The sequence below is a fragment of the Prionailurus bengalensis genome, chromosome A3 (assembly GCF_016509475.1).
Source record: "Prionailurus bengalensis isolate Pbe53 chromosome A3, Fcat_Pben_1.1_paternal_pri, whole genome shotgun sequence".
NCBI classification, from domain to species: domain Eukaryota; kingdom Metazoa; phylum Chordata; class Mammalia; order Carnivora; family Felidae; genus Prionailurus; species Prionailurus bengalensis.
In genome coordinates this window covers 72445654-72446174 of record NC_057354.1, presented here as the reverse complement: position 1 = coordinate 72446174, position 521 = coordinate 72445654, and the positions used below count along the sequence as shown (strand labels likewise).

General features: G+C 47.6%; 1 pseudogene; it reads right to left on the bottom strand.

Moving 5' to 3' along the window:
- Positions 1–357: 357 nt before the first annotated feature.
- The window catches only part of LOC122467072, a 380-nt pseudogene continuing 216 nt past the window's right edge, over positions 358–521 (bottom strand).

Below are 521 nucleotides of genomic sequence, written 5' to 3'. Positions count from 1 at the left end.
GTGATCCCTAAGACAAGGCTGAAGATTTCAGTCTCTGGTGTCTGGAATTCAGGCTGTAGTCCTTGTTTTTGGATGGGTCACTGGGTGTGTGACACAGTCCATGCTTTTAACTAGATTTTTTGGTAAAGTTTACTTATTTATTTTGAGAGAGAGAGAGAGAGAGAGAGAGAAAGAGAGAGAGAGAGAGAGCAGGGGAGGGGCAGAGAGAGAGAGAGAGAGAGAGAAATCGAAGCTGGCTCCACAATGTCACCACGGAGCCTGATGTGGGGCTCGAACTCACAATCATGCGAGATCATGACCTGAGCCAAAATCAAGAGTCAGACACTTAACTGACCGAGCCACCCAGGTGCCCTGCTTTTAACTGGATTTGCACAGAAGAATGGATGCTTGGCCCAGGTAGAACAGATGAAGTATTTGGTTTCACGTGTCACAGTACTACCCAAGTTCCTTCCCAGGATGTAGTGCCCCATGGGGTTGTACTTCTTGTCAAGCTCCCTCTTAATTTGGGCTGCATTGTCCTC